Source organism: Pelodiscus sinensis, chromosome 5, assembly GCF_049634645.1.
Source record: "Pelodiscus sinensis isolate JC-2024 chromosome 5, ASM4963464v1, whole genome shotgun sequence".
NCBI lineage: Eukaryota > Metazoa > Chordata > Testudines > Trionychidae > Pelodiscus > Pelodiscus sinensis.
In genome coordinates this window covers 48,678,089-48,703,458 of record NC_134715.1, presented here as the reverse complement: position 1 = coordinate 48,703,458, position 25,370 = coordinate 48,678,089, and positions in this window count along the sequence as shown.

Here is a 25,370-nt window from a genome sequence, read left to right as displayed (position 1 = left end):
GCTGAATTTTCAGTGTGGGTTCAGGGGTTCTAAAATTCCAGTTGCTAATACAAAGTACTGTTAGCAGAATATCTACATGTCATAGAATCACAGAATCCTAATACTTGAAAGCTAAGTCTAAGCTCTACCCCTCTGTTGGCAGAGGGATGTAAATTAGCTGTATCGAAAGTTCAAATGAAGACCGGATTTAAATATCCCTCACTTCATTTGCATAATGGCAGCCACTGCTTTTATTCGAACTGGGGCAAGGAGTACAGGATCTTTCGAAATGGGGCATTTCTCTCAAAAATGCCCTATCTAAACTGCCATTTTTTTTCAAAAAGCCCCATTTTGAAAAAAAAGCAGTGGCTGCCATTATGTAAATGAAATGTGAGATATTTAAATCCCCGCTTCATTTGCACTTTCGATGTGTCTAATTTACATCCCTCTGCTGACAAAGGGATGTAGTTTAGACACACCCGAAGAGACTTCAGGAGGTCATCGAGTCCAGCCCCCTGCCCTGGGGCATTTCTAAACTGTCATTGTCAGCCTAAGAGTTACTTTCACCTCTTGTGCTTTTATTAGTGTGTGCTATCTCATTGTATGATGGTGAGAAAATGAAATGTGCACCATGATTAGTAAACTCTTTTGCCCATATTTCAAAAAGTAGAGGGCTGTTTTCTTTCTAATCTCCCACACATTCATCATTTTCTCCATATTCTTGAAAGCATGTGTAACACTGAGGCTATGTCTAGACTACAGGTTTTTTTTTTAAATTGGCCTTTTCTGAAAAAACTTCACTTGTGTCTAGACTTCCGTCGTGTTCGAAATTACATCGAAAGAACACAGCATTTTTTTCAACAGCGGTAAACCTCATTTTACAAGGAAGAACGCCTTTTTTCGAAAGAGATCTTTTGAAAAAAGGCATTCTTGAATGAAAACAGGGATTTTTTGAAAGAGAGCAGCCAGATTGCCTGGGTGCTCTCTTTCGAAAAAGCAGATTGCTTTTTCAAAAAAAGTGGTGGCTGTCTAGATGTTCTCTTTCGAAAGAAGCTTTTTTGAAAGTTTATTTCAAAAAACCTTCTTTCAAAAGAAGCGTGTAGTCTAGATGTACCCTGACAGACCCCTGCTATTTGGGTAGAATGGAACCTAGAACCTCTGAAGCTTAATGCATGAGCCTCTACCACATGACCTAAAATCCATCTGTCTATTAGCTAAGTCTGTAGAACAGATTCATTATTGTCTATGTAAGTGGTCTCAGCACAACTAAATAAGACTGTACACCACACCCAGGTATGTGGATTACACATGAAATTGTACAGTGAAATCAGGAATGGATGATATGGATGAAGCTGATTAAACATAATTTCAACAAACATATAGTTTAAACCCTACTCCAACACTCTTTGGTCTATCAACATCTATGGTCTGGCATGAGTTTACTTAGTTAGATGTCCATTTATCATGGGTGTGGCCAAGTTTTTGCGGTCTCATAGAGTGTGTTTACAGCCACCAGTCCAGGCTCTCAGAGCTAAATAAAAGCATAGAACACTAATTTACACCTAAATGTCTTCTGAGAGCCCAGTAAGCAGTGGAGGCGTTGGTAATGTTGCTAAACAATATTGACCTCCCATGCTTCAGTAAATTATCTGGTTCGATGCCAGTCAGGTCCTCATGGTGCTGAACTAGAGAGGTACAATCTATATTACATTTTCCTCTTGAGAGGTTAAACCTAAAACTGAGAAAATGTTTAAAATGCAAAGTGAGTAAAGTGAGATCTAGCTAAATAGCCTTTGTAACATGCTATATAAATGTAATTAACATATTATGGTCAATCAATAAGAAAAAAATGAGAATAAAAATTAGGCTTAGCAAAGTGCTGAGACCAAGAACTATCAAACCATTCATCATTTTGAACCACACACAAACATTTGATTTTTGAGGGTGTTTTTTCCCCTCTCAGATAAACAAACCATGACCATCATTAACAATCCACTTTTAAGCAATTGCAGGACCATCTGAACAAATCAGGAACTGCCATACCAAACCTTGGTCCTAAACAGAACTGATTCTAATTAAAATGCTCCTGGCTAACACAGACAGTCACTACTGGGAGATACTTTTTTGTGTGCTGAGGTTTAGTGACATTGATTATTCTTTCCGCTTATTTGCTAATTGTTAAAATAATAGTATAATGAACCACTAAGAATATCCATGGGTATTTAATCAAGTGTTTAACCTCTTTAAGGGAGACTATATAAATAGCTGGCATTGTAAATATTTAAAGGCCTATGAATAAGGCTCACACTGATCCCTCTCAGCAGACCATAGATGTGAATCTAAGAACATTTCACACAGCCTTCCCCTGAGCATCATCCTGCTGATACTATGAAATAATGATGTCTATAAATCCCAACATTTAAAATAGCATATGATCATTTTCTTTTTGATTCCATAGTGTGAGCACTTGCCTGAGACAAAAAGTAAAATTGATTATTTTTTTTAAATAATAAACTTTTCACTTTTCTTAAAACTATGGCATCTAGATGAAGGGTATGGATTACCAGAGAGTAATATGTGTTCTGGCTTTATCATACATATCTCAGCTGCTGGAAAGATACATATCATACATATCTTAGCTGCTGGCCCTATAGCAACTACCACAGCTATGAATTTCCATACTTTGCTTATTCAAGTGGCTGCACTCTCTCTGATGCTGTAAAATTATTAATGTTTCTTTTGCATGAGAAATTTAGCTGTTTGTTTATAAAAAGAATTTTTAGGACATACCAAACTAATACCAACCCTGGTACCTTCCCTTGCAACAAACCCCGTTGCCAGCTTTGTCCACATATTCACTCTGCTGATACCATTATTGGGCCTAATCTAGTGAGTTATAAGATCAAGAATACATATTCCTGCGCATCCAGAATATAATTTATGCTATCATGTGCCGAAAGTGTCCATCTGCTATGTACATTGGAAAAACATCTCAGACACTTTGACAAAGGATCAATGCCCACAAAATAGATATTAGACAGGATCACAAAGAAAAAACAGTTTCTTGCCATTTCAACCAGAAAGGACACTGTCTCAACGACTTAATTACCTGCATCCTGCTCCAAAAGCCTTTTAAATCTGTACTTGAAAGGGAATCCTCTGAATTGTCATTCATGCTAAAATTCGACACTCTACGTGTCGGTCTCAACAAAGACAGTAACTAATCTTACCCATTACAAAGATAGCTTCCCCAATTATCACCTCTAATACCATTAGCTCACAGACATTTACCTTTCCCCACCTCTAATATCATTAGCTCACAGACATTTACCTTTCTTTCCCCCCTCCCTCGCATTCCCCTTGTGTTCTGAAATGTAATTTGTCTTTTTCATATGTGTTCCCTTTTTTTTAAATTGTATCCTTTGGTATATATGGTTGTGATTATTTTCTTCCACTATTTGATCTGTGGAAGTGGGTTTGGCCCACGAAAGCTCGTCATCTAATAAACCATCTTGTTAGTCTTTAAAGTGCTACATAGTCCTGTATTTTGTTTCACCTAAAAAGAAAGAGAACTATCACTCCATGTATTTACATATAAAATTCCAAATTCATTTAGAAGAACATTTATATGATAATATAATATTTTACGAAGTATCTGTACTTCGTTTTCCTTACAGAACGGCTACGTCTACACTGGTATCCCTTCCGGAAAAGGGATGCTAATGTAGTACATTGGAATAGGCAAATCCTCGGGGGATTTAAATATCCCCCGCGGCATTTGCATTAACATGGCTGCCGCTTTTTTCCGGCTTGGGGAAAAGCCGGAGAAAAGCACCAGTCTAGATGTTATTCTCCAGAAATTAAAGCCTTTTCCAGAGGATTTCTTATTCCTTCTTGAAAGTTTACATGAAAGTAGGAATAAGAAATCCTCCGGAAAAGGCTTTATTTTCCAGAGAATAATGTCTACACTGGCGCTTTTCTCCGGCTTTTCCCCAAGCCAGAAAAAAGCGGCAGCCATGTTAATTCAAATACCGTGGGGGATATTTAAATCCCCCGCGGATTTGCCTATTCCAAAGTCTACATTAGCATCCCTTTTCTGGAAAGGGGTGCCAATGTAGACGCAGCCAACATGTTTAAACAAACTGTAAAATATAAGAGCAGTAAAATCCCATTTAATTGGTTTACCAGTTAAAGGTAATGTTAAACACTATATTTAACTGGTTAAACAAATAAAGGGGGGCAGTTGGAGAGGCTGAGTTAGAGTGGCCTCCTCCCACTCCCCATCCACTACAGCCAGGCTAGAGCAGCATAAACCCCAGTTATAGAACTGCAGGCAGCGGGCTTTGCCAGCCCTGCACAGGGCTGGAGCACCCCAGCAGTTACCTTTACCGTTAACTAGTAAACATCACATTTAACCCATTACCCACCCACATCCCTATAATATGTCTTATTGGTATGCACTCTTTCCAGATTTGGAAGTAGTTTACAGTCACATTTGTTTGTATTATTGCTAGGACCTGTGGGATGTTTTTATACATTTTCAATTAAAGATGGAAAAACTTTAAAAACAACAAATAGTCAAGCAGCACCTTAGAGGCTAACAAAACATGTAGATGGTATCATGAGTTTCATGGGCACAACCCGCTTCTTCAGATGAAAGGAGTTATTAAAGTTTCAGTTTTGAAATAAGTAGAGAATGAGGGGTGGGGAGGAGAAATAGTCAAGTAGCATGTCCATGCTACATGAAGCTGATAGAGAAGTTGCAAATTGTTCTTAAGTACCCATTTTTTTTATGCAATTAGGATGTGGAATGTAGAGGGCCATCCATCCACTCTTTAAGGTACTGTAAAACTATTTGTTGATCTTTAAGTTTTTCCAATTACAGACTAACTCAGCTACCCCTCTGAAGCATTTAAAGATGGGGTTAGCATTAGGAAGAGCTCCTTCTGAGCTGCATCATATTGATGGCGCATTGTGGCCAGATAGGCCAGATAATGAAGCATAACTCACATTTTGTAGCACATATAAACTTTTTTTTGTAAATCGCTACACCTTTGTTTGTGTGGACTATACAGTTACTTTTGTTTCAGCAAAGACCAGACTACCACGGCTACATCTCTATTACTTTGTTTGTGTGACTTTATTAATTGTAAAGATCATTCAGTAGGGGATCACATCAAAATGCAGCTTTAAGAAAAGTACAAATGTACATGTAATTAATATGTGGCATAATTTAACTGAATAAGAACTAATAACCAAGTACTTTATTTTGTGATGTAATTTGAACTTTGATTCACAATGTGACAAACTCTTTCTATGATGTATCCCAAATACAGTGATGTACACAATTTACCACAAAACAAGCAAGTGATCGAGGGAACTGACAAAAAGTGATGGGATTTACATCCCATCATTACATGATAAAATGTGAACAAAAGGAAATGTTGATTCATAATGGATTTTGTACTATAGACATGTACAGTTTAATACAAATTTATGCAGGTTTGACTTCCCTGGTCCAGCACCTTTGGGCCATCCTGAATGAAGTAATTTGCTGGATTATGGGAGGGCCCCTGCTTCCAGCATCCCAGCCTGCTGCCTCCCTCTATGGCTGGTTCTGCGCCAGCTCCATTGCCACTGGGCTGCGGCCCCACTGTTGCCAGGCTTGGGTACAGCAGGCTCTCTGGATACGGAGGTCTCCAAACACTGCAGTCCCACTGCTGCCATGCTCTGCCAGGGCTAGGACTCATTGACTGCTGGCAGCCCCACTGCTGCCATGCCCCACCAGGACTTCCTGGGGATAGGCCTTCCCACCCCTGCTGCTGCCCCACTTGGTCCAAGCAGGGCTCGCTGGTTCCCTTACTGCCCTTCCCAGGCTCCCCACCACTGGACTCCTGGCTGGTTCACACTCCCCAGTGCTGGTGCTATCTGGTCCTTTTGGACCACAGATGTTGCTGGACCAGAGAGTCCCAGATTTGGAAGGTTTAACCTGTATAATACAAATCTTTGTTTTGTTCCTAATAACTTCATTTTGAATATATATTAATAGACCAGTTTTTCCTGCTGCTTAATAAACTAGCTAATATTGAGAAGTAATGTGTGTATTTTCTAATTGATAAGCTAATTTGGGAAGGTTTATTATGTAATATGATGTGAATGAAATAAATGGGAGGACCTTATTAATACCAAATATATACAAGAAGTATTTTAAAGACACCCAAGTGTTTTCATTTGTTTTGTTTTATCATGAATCAAGTGACTAGAGAAGTCTTGCAAAGAGACTATTTGATTTGAAGACCATAACATTTCATTATAACTGCTAGGGGAAAAGATCAATTATGTACACAGAGGCAACACATGAAAAGGTGATTATTGTGGTGTTTAAATATATATATTCAATAATGTAATGGTTTACAATAATAGCTGAGGCCAGGAATTCACTGTGAACTAATGACCAGTTCTAGTTAGATTTAGAGATTACAACTTTATCAATAATTATTGCTTATTTCTCCATTTACTTTTCCACAAACCCATAGCCTGTGGAACACTGAGTACTTTCAACTCCTGCTGATACTAATTATTTTTATTATTTTTTAATTTCAGTTGTTGAACACCTATATCACATAATGGTTGTTTTCACCTTTGCTGGATGTCTAATCCAGAACCCTACAAAGCCAATTTGAGTGTTTGGATCAGGTCAGGGATGAGTGGGTGGTTGGTTTATATCAACTAACAACTAAAGGGTAAACAAAAAGAACTCTTTTAGTAATAAAATAAAATAAAATTAAAGAATTAAGAATTTGAGATGCTGAGAGGAAAATTATTCACAGCACACCAAGGGATGTGAACAGATGAATTTCTTTAACTCTCCCTTTACCAATAGTAAGAATCTTAGATCAAATTTCTGAGCAATACCTGTGGTCTTGTTTGATACTAATTGACATTATTGAAACTTGGTAGGAATTTTATCATGATTGGAATGTTAAGATTGTTTGTTATGTGCAAACAGAATAAAATCCAAACTAATATTTACACTCTCTCTTCATTTAAAAAAGACCAATTTCTCAGACTTGAGCACAATTATCAGCTAAATCAGCTGGGAGAAAGAATTTAAAAAAGGAAGTAACCACTAGAAATAGTTTGAGAACTATTCACTAGATGTCCTACAAGCAACAATCACTCAGCTGAGAAAGGCCAAATTTGGGTTTGGTGGTACTAGGAAAATGGGATGTGTCTGGAATGGGATTGCTTCTCATGAAACCATATCAGAGAGAGACAGAATCACCAGGCAGGTGATAAATGGGGAACAATCATTAAGCAGCTATATTTCTAGTGATATTGTGGCCCTATGCTATTTAATATTTTTAATAAATAGCCTGGAAGAAAACAGAAGTTTGCAAATGAAACAATCATTGGGACATCACAAATCCATAGATATCCTCTATTTGCATGCAGATGCAGATACCCACTATTCATTTCTGTGAAATTGGAGCAGATGCAGATACTATAAAAGGGCTTTACCAATCTGTGCTTCTGCTCCCTCCTCTGATTTTAGAACCATGCTCAACTGAGATGCGGTGCCCATTTTGTGCTGTCTCTCACCCTTCACAGTCTCTGCCCTCTGCTATTTCTTCTCCACAAGACACTGCCCCCCCATTGCTGCCTGAATGTCCCTCTCATTGCTGGCCCTTTGGCCACTAATCCTACCATAGCTGGCCCCCTTACTTCTAAAAGCCCAAAGTCCTCAGAAAAATGGGTGCTCTTGTCCACCCATTAGGTGTTCCCCATGAGGCACATGGTCAGGGTGTGGGTGATTGTCCCGCTCTGCCCCACCTGGCAGTCACCAGAGGGAGTAGGGGTCAGGGCATGCTTGCCTAGGAGTGTGGGCAGAATGTGGGTGCTTGTCCTGCTCCCCATTGGGAGCATTTGGTAGGGCAGAATGGGACAAGCACATGCACCTCGGTCACACTCCTTGGCAGAAGCACCCTGACCACGTTCCCCCATAGACACCAGGCAGTGCAGAGCAAGACGAGCACCCTTGAGCGGGAGCATCCCGATTGACCTCTCTGGTAGGCACATCTGGCAGACAAATCAGGGCAAGGCAAACATTTGCACCCTGACCAGGTTTCTCAGCAGGAAAGGTCCCAGGCCAACCATAAACCCTTAATGTGTTTCTGGCTCCTTGTCCCCAGTTCCAGCATCTTCCCCCTTTCCCCACCAGTGTCCTACCACCAGGGAATTCAATTGGCAGCTTCCCTATACCCAGGTCGTAGCTCCTGCTGTGCTTTGTCAGAATCTCTCCTGTATTGGGATGTATGGAGTCATCTTTAGCCCTTGCATTATGTCACTTTCCCTGTGCATTTGCAAAGATTCAGTTTGAAAAAGAACAGACCTTTAGCCCTTAAAGTAACCAGAAAGTTGTCTCCTTTAATGATGCTTATTGTTATTGAGTGCATAGCAGAAGGAAAAGTACGGAGAAGCATGCATTTGCAATTATTGCATGATGAGGCAGCCTTGTACTATGTCCACTGTCTCACCTCCATGGGATCTGCATTTCAGGCAATTCACTTTTCAGCTCATTACCATGAATTGACGTCCTGCATCGCTCCCTGTGCACTTTAGTTGCTGCCAGAAAACTTTCTCAACAGCATGAATTTGAAAAGCCAGTGGTCAGCGGAGAACGAAATTATGTGCTGGTGCTTACAGTTTGAAAGGAAATGCAAAAAGCAAATCACCGCTTTGGAATACATTCAGATTTCATATTGATGAAAAGAGAGATAGCGTGGATGAATATGTTGCATGCGTCAAATGCAAAAAAGTCTATACTTGTGGTAGCCATAAAACTCGGACTTCAACAATCTCTACTCTGATTCTGGTCTGCATTTGTGTTTCAGTAAATTTGAAGATATTCACCAATAAATGTGTCATTATCATATGAGACAAGAAGACAACCGTTTCTCATGAATAATTGAAGTTTGTTGCAAAAAGACATAAAGACCTTTCAAAGCAGTCAGAGGTGAGAAATTCTCAGTCTTTGATTAATATGGGTGCCAAACATGGGCTATGGCAGGCTTCTTTTGGAAGAGATCTTCCGAAAAAACTTCTTCTGAAAGAGTGTCCACACACAAAAGCACATTGAAAATATGATCTGCTTTTTTGAAAGATAGCATTCATACTGAATGGACACTATTTAACATTTAAGTGATGACTATGGACGAAGTGGCCACCAGAACACCTGTGCTTTTTCCTCCTTCCTCTTCTTTCAAAAGAACTCCCTCTTCCCCATCCACACATGCCTTTTTCCGAAAGAGTTCTTTCAGAAAAGGGCTTCTTCCTCATAGAGAGAGGATTACCAATGCTGGAAAAATCCCTCTGTTTTTTTGATTTACTTTCGGAAGAAAGTGATTTCAGTGTGGACATAACTTAGGTTTTTTTTTGAAAAATGGGGTTTTTTCCAACAAAACTCTGTAGTGTAGACATACCCATGGTGAAATGTGTGCTAATATCATATTCCATGACATTAACCCATCATGGTGCACTTATGTCAGAAGAAAAAAGAAAACAAAGCTTCACAGGTCTGAAAAAAGTTCTTGGCACAATAGCTGGAGGTGTTACCCTTGATCTGTGGACAGATGACCAAAGAAATGTTGCCTGGTTAGGAATAACTGTTCATTATATAGAGCCACAACCATTGCAAAGTGCTATTATGGGTGCTCATCCAAGCAAAAATGAAACACTTGCTGGGCAGCTGGCCGAAGAGCACCTTTTCCAGTTCACTCCCCATCTGCTTCCCACCCTGAATCCCCCTCCTGCGCCCTTTCCCCCCTGCAACATCTCTACTGGAAGAACTGATCTGACGTCACATGCACCAGAGTAAAGTGCCTGCTGTTGATACTCATGGTCCCCACAATCCCTTTTGGAGGTTAACTTGTGAAGCAAAGGTGTGGAACTACCACATCTCAGCACTGCAAGCAGAAAGCCCTAGCAAAAATTAGCTCTGGCTTGGCCACTAGAGGAAAACTACCTGCACCCATTCTTTTGCATCTCTCCCTGAAGCCCTCTCCTGCGTCCTTCACTCCTGCACTCCCCCTCCTGTGGCAGGAAACTGACAAATTCACGGAGAGACGTGTAGTCTTCTGTCATTCCTCCTGGCTTCCCCACACAGGCCCCCAAGAAGCTCAGAGGTGAGATGCCCTGGGACTCCCCTTGTTTTTTCACACGTAGAACAGACTCCTGGTCTCTTGCATTAACTGAGCTATTTAGAATAACATGATTCATCACTCAGCTTCAGTTATAACTGAAGCTGGGCAATGCAGATAGAGATACTCTCTGTGTTTGTGAGATGGAGCAGGGAGTGTTGAGATCACTTTAAAAACCTCAGAAGCCTGCTAGAGTAACTAGTTCTTCTCATGTGGCATTTTTTCCCCCACCATTCCAATATCAGACACTACAGCAAGAACTTGATCAGGAAGCCTGGAGACTGACACATTTGCTTAACAAGGAGGTGACAGGGAAGGCTCCCTCTTCAGCTCTTCCATCCAAGCTGTTGGAAGAAGATTGCAGTGCAAACTGTGGTGATGATAAGGGAAGGAATATATTTGTTCTGATGATGACGGTTGTACGCTAAAGATTGATGTTTATGGTAGCAACCTGCTGTGCACATTTTATTAAGCCATAGGATGCACTCAGAGAAACACAGACACTCCTCCTGAGAGTGAGTTCTGTGAGGCCACTTGCAGTTACCAACGGGCTACAGATGTGGATATACATCAGTGTTTCTCAAAGTGATCTGTAGACCTGCTTTGGGAAAGCCATTAGCAGGCCTACGCCACTTTGTTTACCTAAAGGATCTGTAGCCATGGAGCCTCGCAGCTCTCATTGGGTATGTCTACATATCAAAGCTATTTTGGGATACCTGAGGTATCCCAAAATAGCTACCCTGCATCTTCCACCCATTATTTTGAAATATTTTTGAATTAACTGGCATGCTACTTCAGCATCCCAGTAAGCCTCATTCCACAAGGGACAAGGGATGTCTTGAAATAATACTTTATTTCGTAATTTGGTGATGTGTAGGCAAATTTTGAGATAGCCTATTTTGAAATAAAATCGAAATAAGTATGCAAATTATGTACTTATTTCAAGTTTAGAGTGGAGTGTAGACATGGTGATTGACTCCCATTTGCAGCCAAGGCAAGCTGTGGGAACCAGCATGGCCAGGCTGCTACTTCCCGTGGCTCTCCTTGGCTGGAAATGGCAAACCAGAGCCAATGGAACTGCAAAGCTCTGTAGCTATAGAGCCTTTAGGAGGAAAACACTAGCAACTTTCCCAAAGCAGGCCTGCAGCCCACTCTGAGAAACACTGATACTCATAAAAAGTGGGGAGCAGATTGAACATCGGATACATATTGTTTCTAGGGGATCTGGATCAGATGCAGATCCACATTTCTATACCCACACAGGGTTCCACAGATAGGGTTAGGGACTCTATTTCCCTTTGTATTTGCCATTACTGAGATGATTAGTGGAATGGTGTACCCAGTTCCAGATCCCACAATTCAGAAAAGATGCTAATAAATTGGAGAAGGTTTAGAGAAGAGCCATAAGAATCACTAAAGGATTGAAGACATGTTTCACAACAATAAACTACATAGGTTGTGCTTCTTCAGTTTATGAACAGGAAGGGTAAAGAGTGACTTGATCTAGCGTAAAAATTCCTATATGGACAACAGAAGTACAATAAAACAGGTTAGTTCAATTTATCAGCTAAAGATAAAAATATAAAATTGCTGAAAAACTAGAAATAAGCTGTGAGTTTTTAAACAATGAGGGTAATTAACAATTGGAACAACCCACCACTGGTAATTTTAAATCAAATGATATACTCTTGTTCAGTGGTTCTCAAGCTGCAGCCCAGTCAGCACAAAGCTGTGCCCCATGAGACATTGTCAGGACCATACATGTAGCATGTGTTTTATTGTGAATGCATCCTACATAACTCTTAGGGCTTATTTACATTACAGAGAATCGAAGCTGCCTCAGTCAATCTCCTGCAGTTAGTAGATCTCATAAAAACATGCTAATTCTAACTGAGAGGCATTCCCGTCGGTGCTGGTAGTCCTGTTCCTCGTGAGAAATGAGGGAAGTCGCTGGGAGAGCGTGCTCCCATTGATGTCCTCTGGTGTGGATGTTGCCAAAACACAATTTGAGATCATTTGACTCAAGATATGCAACTCCAGTTATGTTAATTATGTATCTGAAGTTGACTTTCCCATTTAGTGTATATCTAGCCATAGAGAGTTGCAAATGCGCCTACAATGGTAAATAGGTTTAGAACCATTTCTCTGTCAATTACAAAAGGCAATTAATCCAGGAAAGTGCTGTGTTATACAGGAAGTCAGACTAGATCATAGTGGTCTCCTCTGAATTTATAGTCTAAGCATGGGAGATCAGGATGCTTCATTTCTTGCATTGGTCAGTCATTCCCAAACTTTAGAGATTGAAATTTCTAGTTGAGATATTACATTAAACATTACTGAAATTGATGGATTAAAATAGAAGTGATTTTTCTTTTTTTACATTTTGCCTTTAATAGCTTGATTGTAAATATAGCTTGACATATCACGAGGCACATCAAGTGTGGCAGCAGTACAGATGTCTTACAGATGAACTCTATATGCACAGCTTCTGCTTTTGTACTGAAAAATTAATATGGCTCCAAACCTTTTAAAGTATTTTGCTTATGTTTTTTGTATGAAGAAAAGTAACTGTTGCATATGAGCTTTAAAGATGAAAAACAAAGGTGGCTGGAAATTCAGAACATCTGACCACAAATAAAGGCTGTACCAGAACCAACCATTAGAAAAAGCAATTCTTAGGTCAGCAAGTACTAGTTGCAAAGGTAACTTTCTTCTTATTTCAGTATCTTATTGCCTGAGTTATTTACACTATTCCTGTCCTCACCTCTGAAAGTCATTTTACCACCTGTACTTTCATTGCAAGGATGAAAGAAGGTAACTGTCTTTGGAGTTGATAAGACAATATTGGACTTGGTAGCCTTACAGAAGCCTTTCAACTTTGGACAGCAAAAGCTTCATCTTTTTTATTTACTTATCTCATACATGGTACTGGGGGATCCCCAGATCAGTAATAAACAAAGGTATTTTGAATAGCTGTGTTACTTCAGCTCTTTGAAGCAGGCAGACAAGTTTAGCTTTATATATATATATTAATGGAACCATCCCAGGAACATTTGAAACTGGCATTAAAATAAAAGAATTTGCCCTATATGTGCAGTAAATATCACCTTGGACAAGTGCTGAGATGGCAATTCATCTAGTTTTCAGATAGATATTATTAAACATTCAAGTAAAATAGGTGTTTGAGACTGATGGTGTTATTAGTGCATTGTGAATTTTCCATCTGCTATCAGCACTTCAGTATGTGGAAATCTACCTGCTTCATTAATGGGAACTCACTGTAGTTTTTTAAACTTTTTAAATTTTCCTTTTTGACTGCAATGTTTAGGGAAATGATGCAATGAAAGAATTATTGACTGTTGTTGAAAATTATTGTTCAAATGGATGCCACGGGTACTGTATTGTATTTAATCATGAAGTTTGCTTCTTTCATCTCATCTTCACCAGCTCATTGGTGAAGTTTGTCCTTTTTCTGAAAGGAAATAACTATGCAGAAAGAAGCTGGAATGTCACCTATAACTATGATGAAGTTTGACTGACCAAAGCAAAGTGAATGTTGCTCATAGACAATGAAAGGGTCACATTAAACATTCACATCAAAGCTAATTTCATAACAGAGAACAACAAGGTAAATGATGAGAAAATGTGCTATTCCACAAAGCTGACACTTTCTTTTCACTTCTTTCAAAAACTGTGTTAGCAATATCTCTTAATTTGTCATCAGTTGTCAGCACCTCAGCTCCTCTCCAGGAGTGACTAACTTCTCAGTGATCTGTTTAACACAATTTTCCAAATGTCAGCAGGCATCCTAAACTGTTTTCCCTATAGGATTCTATTTCAGCACTTCTCTTGTCAGTGTACTTTTTTTCTCTTTGATGTGTCCCAGCCATGTCAAACATTGTTATTTCAGCATAGTACCAGCCCCACAGTTATCCGGCACAGTGTCTTTGCCCAATGATAAAAGTTAGACTCAGTTATTCAGTGTGTCAAACTTCATTCCTTTACCTTTCAATGACTTCTAGTTCCAGAAAACATGCTAAAAATCTTCTCTTGGTTTACCAATAGTTCCCGCTGTTATATTTATTCATCTTAATAAAAGTCATTAGCTATGCACAATGCTTTTTTCATTAATGATGTATAATTAAGTTAATGATTCAACCTTGATATGTGGACAGGCAATTGAAAGGATTCCAATCACTGCTATAAAATAAGAGTGAACATAGCTTGAAAGGAGTTACAAAAACAAACTGAAAAAGGTGGGAAAAATCTGCAAAAATCCAGTATTGGGTTTTCACTATTTTAAATACATGCTTAATTGTTGATATTTGATTTATGTCCTTTTCTATGTGCTATAATATAGCTGACATATTTTGGTGTATGTGAAGTTATAGTATCTGATTTTATAGGGTGAATATTCTGAGAATGGATCCTCACCTTATTTGAATTGTTGCATTCATATCTGAACTCAAAGTTAAATATTGTGGCAAATCAAAGAATAAGAGGGATATTTTTCACTACTTTGCCCTTGCTTATTTACACCTGAGCAAATTAAGCCTTAATTTCTATAAATAATAAAAATATCTGGATAATTCTCGTGTGTTTTATACCATTTTGAACAGATGTAAATACACAAAGTGTGGAGAAATGGAGAATCAATTTATCAATTTTCCAAAGCACACATGATCTGATGATGTCTGACTGATATACTTTGTATTTACAGATCTTTTTTCCACACTTTAAGGGGAAGTTTAGCTATAGTTTCCCAGAACTAAACCTAAATTTAATCTCTACCATGCCATATATACCAGTATAAGGTTTTACACAAAAATCTTTATTGTATTTACAGGATTGTCTGCTATGTTCCTGATGCTCAAGCACCCTTCTTTCTCCAAGGATTTCTGAAAAATCTGAGAAAAGACAGATCAGGAAAGTTCTGATCAAGAGAGTGAAGGAGGAAGTCCCCACATTAAAATAGCCTATAGCCTCATTATGAGAGATCTCAGAAATGGGAGATCCCACGTAAAATTCCTTCTTCCCCTACTATTCCTTCTACTCAAGAATGGGTACTTGGATCAGGAGCATCCCAGTCAAATATTATAGTCACTGGACTAAAATGTTATGAGGAAGTTATCTTCCTCTTTATACTAGGCACTTAACTTCTAAAGATGAATCTCCAGAATTCCAGTTGTGAGGTGCTATACTGGAAGCCAGAATTAGACCCTATTTTCAAGAAGAGCACATCCTTCCCTCAGAGCAGCATCTCCACTGGCTAGTTTATGTGAGAAGCTGCCAAGGCTCCTGGCTTTTGTTAATCCCATTCTGAGATGCCTCACTCCTGTCCATTTGTTGAATGGGGAGCCTAAGTGCTGAATTTAGACTTGGTAAATCTGAGCAATGTGTAGGCACCTAAAAGTTAGGGGAAACATGATGGTTTTGAGGATTGCCACAATTTCTTTCTTAATCTAGCCTATAGTCTAGAACCAGGGCTCTTAACCTTTTTTACCTTCACACCTCTCCTGAAAGTGAACTTCATATTCACCCCCCTCTCCCTCAGGAGCCATTTTGTGCACAGCTTAACCCCGCCCCCTCACATGACAGGAAGCTAAGGGGTGTGGCTAGGACTATAAGAACTCTACCAGAGAGCTCAGTTAGGGCCCAGCATCTGAGGGAGACAGAGGCCTGTCCAGAGTGCCTTGTTGATGAGGCTGAGACCTGGCCTAAGCCTCCCACAGCTGCCATCCCTCAAACCAGCAAAGGCTTTGCTGCTGAGGCCTGGCCAAACTAGCCAGCAGGGTTATTCTCTGACCTTGAGGAACCTAAGGCTCTACTGGTGCCTGGCAATTCAGAGGACTGGCCTGAGCTGAAGGCCCGGCTTGAACCCTGAGGCCTGGTGAACCAGCAGGATGCTGGATGCAGCCGTCTGAGCTAATTCCCAAATCTGATGGCTGGTGGTGCTGTGGGGTGAGTGAACCCCGTTACAATGCCTAAATGAATAATGTGAGCTTTTTACTTTGAACCTTTTCCTAACAAATTTACATAATATTTGAAGATGAAAGTCAGCAATGCTTGTGTACTGTTATTGTAGTGTGTTGTCACATAGGCCTGATTGATTTGCACTACTATTGTAGTTTGCTGATCTCTAGAAGTTAATAAGAAATTAATATTTATAATTTTAATTCATAATATTAATTATGAAGAAATCTAAACTTTAGAATTTTATCCAGTGAGAAGGCAATTGTGATAATTTTCTGGGAGGCACCTCACACCTGCCCTGTATCCTGTTCGCACCTCCCCTGGGGAGGCGTACCTCACTGGTTAAGAACCCCTGATCTAGAAGATGTTTAGTTAAACACTGCAGTTAAAATAGCAGGCAATCAGTGCTGATACATCCAATCTCAAAGGGTGTGTCTAAACTACATGGCTCCATCGATGGAGCCATGTAGATTAGGCTGATCGGCAAAGGGAAATAAAGCTGTGATTTAAATAATCGCAGCTTCATTTAAATTTAAATGGCTGCCACGCTGAGCCCCAAAACAGCTGATCAGCTGTTTGTAGGCTCAGCGTGCTAGTCTGGACACTCTCGGGATGACCTGAAAGCCCTTTATCGACCTCGCCGTTATGCCTCGTAGGATGAGGTTTACCGGGGAGGTCAATAAAGGGCTTTCATGTTGGCGCGGGAGCGTCCAGACTAGCATGCTGAGCCGACAAACAGCTGATCAGCTGTTTGTCAGCTCAGCGCAGCAGCAATTTAAATTTATATGAAGCTGCGATTATTTAAATCGCGGCTTCATTTCCCTTTGCCGAACAAACAAATCTACATGGCTCTGTCAACAGAGCCATGTAGTTTAGACATACCCAAAATGTACACTAGCTTGTAGTCCATTTATAAGTCATGCACTGTCTTTGGATCTCAGTTATCAAGTATCAGTCCAGTTTTTCTTCTTAAAAGATATTCCCCTAGAAAGAGTGATAGTGACTCTTGGTGCCATAGTGCGCTAACATATCTACAGAAGTGATTATAATTTTTGGCTGAGTGAAAACCTAGGTACAGCTCTGATTCCAGTTGCATTTAACAGTGTTTGACAGCAATTGAGCCACAGGAAAAATCAAAGTTGACACATTTAGAACAAACCACTCAAGCACTTGACTAAGCCAATAAATGACTACAGCTGGGACACATCCTGTAGGTGGTAATAAGCCCACTAGGGTAGTTTTGTGGTGTTAGATGGGAATATTTTTCATTAATTGTCAAAACAGAAGATTTTGTGTGCACTTACTGAGAGCACAGGTTCATTTGTCATGATACCCTTTACGATGAGATTTCTCCCTCAAAGATGCATTAGTTGGATCTGGCAAGATTTAAAATCAGGTAACTGACCTGTATTTAAGGCTAGGTTCAACCACCATCTTGGTTTCTGAAATCCATGACACTTTCAATAGTTTATACCCAAAATAAAACATATCTATACTGGACTATTCAATTATTAACTCACTGGAATACAAATATATGATGTGCAAGACAAGGCAAATGGTCAGATTTTATCATTAACTTATCACCTCAGTGTAACTGAGTAATATAGTTCTCTATAGAATGCTTAGATACTGTATTATGGTAAAACTTTAGGCAGCAGACTACAAATAGTTCATTTTATTTAGATACTTTTGAGATGGAAACAACACAAAATTATTTGCTTTTGAAAGTGAGCATAATTCCATTGAAATTGTCTATTTACACAAGAATCTGGTGGGTGTTACACAGGATTTACACCTATTGAGCCTAATGGGTCATCATTAATGAAGTGTATTCACCAATGTATATGCTGTGACATATCCAGGAAGAATGAATTGACATCTTACAACCCATTGAATCCTATTACCATTTTTAAGAAGTATACCCATTTTCATCCTCAGTGATTTGGAAAATGTATGGAACGCCTTTAAATCTGTTTATTATTTAAAATGTTTAGTTTTGTTATTCATCACTTTGATTTCTGGTGACTGATCAGTAAAGCCATGCAATATTGTTTCTGTTCCCGCAACTGAAAAACTGAAACTTTGTCCTGACTTCTGTTTCAGTGCTGGGAAAGTTAGATAAAACCAACTGGAAATAGAAAACCTCTGGTGATTTAAGATCAGTGTGGGGAGGCATAAAAAAGAAGATGCCTTGCCTGATCCTGATGCTTCTCTGTTCTTTGCCTGCCCAAAACATTCATGAGATCATGCCTGGATGGGGATGATGGACATAAGAGTGAGGGTTGGGTTTTTTTCTCATTTTCTTGCTATCCATTGCTCCTTTCCCATAGCCCAATCAAAGTTGTGTGCATTTTTGTTTTACTCTCTTGCTCTACATAAATGTCTCAGTGCATGCACATAGTAACAAGTGAATAAGGTACAAATGGTGAATAAGGCACTTTAATAGGAAGTTTGAACAATTCAATAAATGTATTGTGGTTTTGTAAATACTTATGAAAAGATTACAGCAAAAAATGCAGCAGTTTTATTGAATGAAAAACATTTACAAGTCAAGCTTTTAACATTAATCCATCTCTAAAAGTAGCAATAGGATACTCATACTATTTTCAAAAGATCTTGATAAGTATATTCTGGACAACAAATAAGATTTTTTTCTAGGGTACAAAATTATTTGAATTTGGGTGAAGTCTAGCAAATAGTTTCACCCAAGACTGACTATGTCAAAACCAAACCAACCATATTAAAAAATCAGCTAGTTGTAAATGAAATATCGATTCAAAATATCATTACTGAGACGGGGTGTAGTTTTGAATTGTAACACTAGAAATATCTTGATCAGTTCAGCAAAGTTGTTTTGCGTAGTTTAATTCAAAACAAACTGCTTTGGGAAGCGAGGATTATTTTCTTCTGTTTAGCCACCAAGCCATGGAAAAAAATATTTATTCAGCTCAATTCCAATTCGAGTCAATTCTGTTCTGCTTGGCTACGTCTAGATTACATCCCTTTTTCGGAAAAGGGATGTAAATTAGACATATCGCAATTGCTAATGAAGCAGGGATTTAAATCTCCCACGTGTCATTAGCATAAAAATGGCTGCAGCTTTTTCTCAGCACAGAGCTTTGTCGGAGAAAAGCACCAGTCTAGACGCTGATCTTTCAAAAACTAAAGCCTTTTCCGAAAGATCCCTTATCCCTTATTTCAAGAGGGATAAGGGATCTTTCAGAAAAGGCTTTATTTTTTGAAAGATCAGCGTGTAGACTGGCACTTTTCTCCGACAAAGCTCTGTGCTGAAAAGAAGCGGCAGCCATTTTTATGCTAATGACGCGTGGGAGATTTAAATCCCCGCTTCATTAGCAATTGCGATATGTCTAATTTACATCCCTTTTCCAAAATTTACATCCATAGCCCTTATGTTTTATATGGCACTCACATTGGAACATGAGTGCCTTAAAATACACTCTTCTTAGAATTGTGAGAGGAAAATCAATATTTAGAACTTTACTCTTTTTAAATAAAATTTTAATTCTCTCATAAAATACTAGCACTGGTCTGATTCAAGGGACTGATACTACAATTATAGTATTATGAACTTAAACAGAACACAGAGTAAAATGAATATTGTCTGCTCAGTTGTTCTGTATACTAGTATTTTTAAGTAATGCTTGTTTAGGTCAACAAAAAAATAAAACAGATTTCTCTACTACAGGGGCATTTCATAGTGTCATAGTCAATAAAACATTACTCCTCAGTTTTTGTGCTCTTTGAATTAAATAGTTATGAGTTTTTGAAAAGGAGACATCCTAGATATGTAGACTTTGCTACTATTTTGAATTTCCCAACTAAAGCCTGTCTATGCTACATACTAAAATGACATCCAGTATAAAATAGTTTCCAGAATATCAGGTATTCGTTGATATTTTGTGAGATTTTAAAAAAATCTCTTGTGTTCAGCACCTTCATCTACTGGTTATAAAATTTGTACAAAACACTGCCTGTCTAAATGCAGTTTTATTTCTCTCCCTTTTACTAATTCATATTCCACATGCTGTCTCTCAACAAAACTATATAGATTACATGAAGTAATTTATCAATCTCTGGTCTTTAAATAGAAAGAATCTGTTTCACATTCCCTCATTCAGTCAAATGAAGGATCATGAATAGCTAACGGACCAAACTCTCTGGATTTTGGCCAGATTGTGTTAAACACTGTATGTTACTCTTTATGGTCTATATTTATGCTCATTTTCAGCCAGATTTTTTTTCTGTTTCAATTAACAGCTCTATGCCACTTATCAATTTCCGTGTCGAATTTTGAGAGAACAATTTCTCCATCTTCAGCACAAAGCTCATCACCAGAAGGGGAAAAAAATTAGAAAGTTGCTTAAATTGTAATCCATTTATTTTTAACATGAACTCTAAGTGACCCAGGAATTTTTTTTGTTCACAATCAGTTATCATGATTGCAAGCAAAAAGGATAATGATGCATCCTTTATACACAGTAGTAAATTAGTGAGCTCACCACCACATGTAAACTAATTGTTTAGTTAATTGTTCAGTATTGTCTGTCTGTGCTGATGTATACATTTTTCATAATATGCTGTTAGAATAAGGAATACACTGCATAGTGTGTGTGGAGGAGGAGGGAACTAATTTCAGCTGCTATTGTATCCTTGACTTCATAGATGCTAAGGCCTGTTGTGTTCATTTAATTCTGTGGTGGGCAATAACCAGCCCAGAGGTCAGATGTAGTATGCCAGAGTTAGCCCCTTGTGGGCTGCTGTCACTTTATTTACCAGCACATCCACAGGTACGGGTGATTGCAGCTCCCGCTGGCTGCAGATTGCCATTCCTGGCCAATGGAAGCTGCAGGAAATAGTGTCCTGGTCCACACTGTTCCCTACAGCTCCATTGGTTGGGAATGATGATCATGGCCAATGGAAGCTTTAGGTAAATAAAACTAGCTAATCCTGGTGAACCACCTCTGGTTTATTGCTCACCCCAATCTAGTTTGATGTCCTGCATAACAGAGATTATAGGACTTCCTTGAATTTATTGCCATTTCAACTAGAAAATACTTTTTTTAAAATCTGATTTTGATTTAAAAATTCCCAGTGACAGAGAATCCTCCACAAACCTTGATAAGGTCTCCCAATAGCTGATTGCCCTCCCTGGTTAAAGAACTGCATCTTATTTCCATTTTGAATATGTTCAGCTTCAACTTCCAGCCATTGGATCATGTTGTAAACTGCACACTAAAGACTATTATGAAATATAGTTCACAGACTGAGTATTTCTTAGCCTTCTCTTTGTTAAGCTAAATAGCTTGACCCTTTGAGTCAATCACTCTAAGGCATGTTTTCTAATCCCGTAATCATTTCTGTGGCTCATCTCTTAATCCTCTCCCAATTTATCACCATCCTTCTTGAACTGTGAGCATCAGAACTGCAGACAATATTCCCATACTTGTTGAAACAGTGCCAAGTACAGAGGTACTAAAACCTTCCAGTCTGTACTCTAAACTTGAAAATCTTGAAACACAAGGATTACACCCACCCTTTTGGTCATATTTTAATCGGAGTTCATGTTTAGCTGATTATCATGCACAATAGCATGTTTTTCAGAGTCACTGCTTCCCAGGATAAATTTCACTATATAGTATAGCCTATATACATTGTTTGCTTGAGCTTAGGTCATCAAGTGATCCAGACTGCTCTATATCAGTGATTTGGTCTCGTCATTATTTATCATACCTGCTATCTTCCGGGTCTCTTTAAATATCACCACAGGTTAAACTCTCTAAATTGGGACTCTCTGGTCTGGCAAGATCCATTATCCAGTACAGATGTTGCAAGCCATACAGTTATGATGGAAGGCCAGCAGCCGGGAATCCTGCAGGGACAGCAGGGCATCTAGCTGCCCATAGCGAATTGTTGGTGAGGCCACCCAGCTCATGGCAATGAGCTGGGAAACCCAGCACATTTCTGCCTGGTGGGGTTGTGAGCCTCAGTAGCAGAAGCCCTGGTGTATGCCTGTCTGGTAGGGCTGGGAGCTGCAGAAGCACATGGCTGCCCAGCGGGGTTGGGAGCCCCAGTGTGCGACTACTCAGCAGGGCTGGGAGGTATGGCAGCAGCAGTCTACCAGCTGGGTCAGCAAGGAAGCAGTGACAGCAGCAATGGGGGAGCCAGCTGACAGGCCACTGGACCAGGCCAGTGCTGAGAAGGACTGCAGCACTGAAGCCAGAAATGACCTCTCCTGGCCTAGCAAAATCTCTCATCCAGGACTGGTCAGGTCTTTGAGGGTGCCAGACCAGAGAGACCCAACCTGTAGTAATTATTATTTTCTTCCAGGCCATTAATAAGACTTTTTGGATAGCATAGAGGCAATAACTGATCAGTGTAGACCCTCATTAGAAACTCACCTGCTTGACAATTGCCTGTTTACAACTACATTTTGAGATCTGTCAGATTTGGAGGAACTTACCCCAGAATTCATTTGATCTTACATTTTTTTCACTTGTCAATGTGGCTCTGATCAATCCTTTAACATAATTACAGTAATGTCCGAGGGAAAATGCAAAACACTTATGCATGTGCTTACTCATGTGATCTCAATGAATCTGTTCACCTATGTACATATTTAAACATGTGCAGAAATACTCTTATCTAAACCATGACATTCATGGGATGTAAATGATGAAAGATCTTCTGATAACCCTTGGTACTAGATAAATTTCAACATGAATAGACATTGACAGAAAAGGAAAAGAAAATATACCTTACTATCTCTGGTTCTTTTAAGTTTAGGAGGTATACAGGGCCAAAGTTCAAACATAACAGTGTCTATATCTATTTACATGAACCTTATAGTTTGAAACCCTGATTCCATAGGTTAATGAGTCTTAGGACTGGTCTTCACTTCACACTTAAAATAATTTGAAAAGTATTAACTAAAATTTAGATTACTACAACTATCTGGAATAAGTGCTCACACTTCGAAAAACACTCAAGCTGCACAAACCTCATTAGTATCTCTGAGTAACTGAGTCCCCACTGCATTAACTAGCTTAAATATCGTCAGCATTGAAGATTCAACCCACTGCCTGATCTGGCCTGATAACTGAAATTTAAAGTTTACTTGAGCTGGAGACTTGTGTATGTGCCTGGGAATTGTTAGGGACAACACTTGAATTATACTTCAAACTTACACTGCAGTGAAAATAAATCCTTAAAATAATCATGCCGAATAAGGGCATGTAAATTACAGTTGGAAGTGGAGTGTTACAAACTATGCCTTTAGTTTTACAGACAGCGAAATTAGCTTAACTGGACTTCCTGGTAGACCTCTATAAAATACTCTGTACTAGATTTATACAGTGAACTCTCTTGACGCAAATAGAAGTTGTTCAGAAAGATGACTGGAAAGCATTAGAAATGGATGCTGTTTGGATCTATTTCTTGTTTTCATTTCTCTATCTCGTATCCAAAAGTACAATATGTGCAACATTATAGCCGCACGTTCGCTAAAAAGTTTTCCATTTTATGAACCAAATTGCTGAAGGGAGAATAACAGAAATCAGATGCCATTGCTGGTCCATCTCCTGCCCATGTAAAACTGCTTCCTTTAGCATTTTTTGAGAGATGTGTCCAATTTGCTTGCACCTTTCACTAGTTACTTCAGCCCCTGAGTGAAAGGAAAAAACAACATTTCCATGACTGAATTGGAATATTCTGTTCTAAAACAATTTTTGTTATATAAAGCTAGTTCATATGGACAATCTAGAATGTACCATATCCGTAGAGGTGTGAAGTATCTGCAGTTCCTATAGAATTCAGGGAGAGCTGCAGATCCTGGGTTCTCATGGGGTTTAGAGATTATATCACTCTGATGAATTTGATAGTTGTTTGTATTTCTGAAGACAGAGCCTAGTAAAAACTTAATACTGTCTTGAACAAGTTTTCTTTGGGGATACTATCCAGTTTAATCAATGGACTTTGGATAAGGCCTACTGATAATTTCAGTGTAACCCAACCCCACACACAACTATTTCTTTGAAATTGCAAGACTCTCTCAATTTCAAAATCAAGCTAATTTACTCTATTGACCTTAAACAATATCTCCACTAATAATATTAATTACCAGAATGTTTCCAATCAAAATGAAAATACATCATGTAGAATATTTGGGGCTAAACGTATATAATATTTTTGATGAGGCACTAAATAAAGGATACTTCTCAAACAGAATCTCTTGCTGAAAGGCTCATTGCATAGAAAAGACAGGAGAAACCTGTCAATAATACCCATGTGTTTTATAAAATGTTTTTATTTCTTTCATGGTATGTTATGCTTCATCAATTTCCTTAATCCTAGCTGCAGTTCACGTTGCCATTCTGGAACAGCTCACTGAGCAGTAATTTATCTCCTGACTGTGGCATAACAACCACAAATACAGGTTATTCTGGGAGCAGGGATTTGCATTGCATAAGCCATATTTTTAAAATCATTTTCAAATGCGATTAATTCTTGATAGGGAAATTATTCCTCTATTTTTGGATCCAGCCTCCAAGTCACCTAAGGCTGAGTCTTGAGTGTTTTGTTAGGTGTCGGGCAGAATCTTCATTGGAGGATTAGGGATTTCTGTGAAGAGAAATGATACCACAGGAGAAATGAGAAGACGTTTCACCCATTTACTTTAATACCTATTTAAAATTGGCATTATAAAGAAAATGACAGATTGCATTTGAGCTGAATTTTTCAGTTGTGCTCTAGATGACTTGTATTTCTTTTCAATTAAGCTGACTGCTTTAGCGTGCTAAGAGATTACTGCTTCTGCATGCTGAAAAGATATTAACAATTAAAATGGGGGGAGGGGAGGTCATGAAGAAGGGGGATTATTACAGTTTTCTTTGCCAGATGACGAGGGCTTTTTTTGTAAGTACCTTGTTTTAATGCATGTCATTAAGCAAAGATGGTTACATGTTGAACAGATATGACAATGAAAAAGGCTTTCAGTGTGCATTTAACTATGGCGCTAAAAAAGCCTGGCCTAAAATATTATATGGTAGTGATGTTTTTCTGCAATCAGGCCCCTTTGAGAAGTGTGCTTAAACTGCAAGGACTCAAATGAAGTGGGGGGCAAAAAACAAAGAAAAAAATTACAAATACAATTGTCAATTACAGGACTAGCTGAACCTAATTCCCCTTTTGGCCTCTAAGTGC